We start from the raw sequence: 546 nt of genomic DNA on the forward strand, positions 1-546 counted from the left end.
ACCGAATCCAGCAGCACATCAAAAAGCTTATCCACCATGATCAAGTGGGCTTCATCCCTGGGATGCAAGGCTGGTTCAACATATGAAAATCAATAACCATAATCCAGCATATAAACAGAACCAAAGACAAAAACTACATCATTATCTCAATAGAGGCAGAAAAGACCTTTGACAAAATTCAACAGCCCTTCATGCTAAAAACTCTCAATATATTCGGTATTGATGGAACGTATCTCAAAATAATAAGAGCTATTTATGACAAACCCACAGCCAATATCATATTGAATGGGCAAAAACTGGAAGCGTTTCCCTTGAAAACTGGCACAAGACAGGGATGCCCTCTCTCCCCACTCCTATTTAACATAGTGTTGGAAGTTCTGGCTAGGGCAATCAGGCAAGAGAAAGAAATAAAGGGTATTCAGTTAGGGAAGAGGAAGTCTAATTGTCCCTTTTTGCAGATGACATGATTGTATATTTAGAAAACCCCATTGTCTCCGCCCAAAATCTCCTTAAGCTGATAAGCAACTTCAGCAAAGTCTCAGGATA

This window comes from Colobus angolensis, unplaced genomic scaffold, assembly GCF_000951035.1.
Source record: "Colobus angolensis palliatus isolate OR3802 unplaced genomic scaffold, Cang.pa_1.0 Scaffold70, whole genome shotgun sequence".
Lineage (NCBI taxonomy): Eukaryota > Metazoa > Chordata > Mammalia > Primates > Cercopithecidae > Colobus > Colobus angolensis.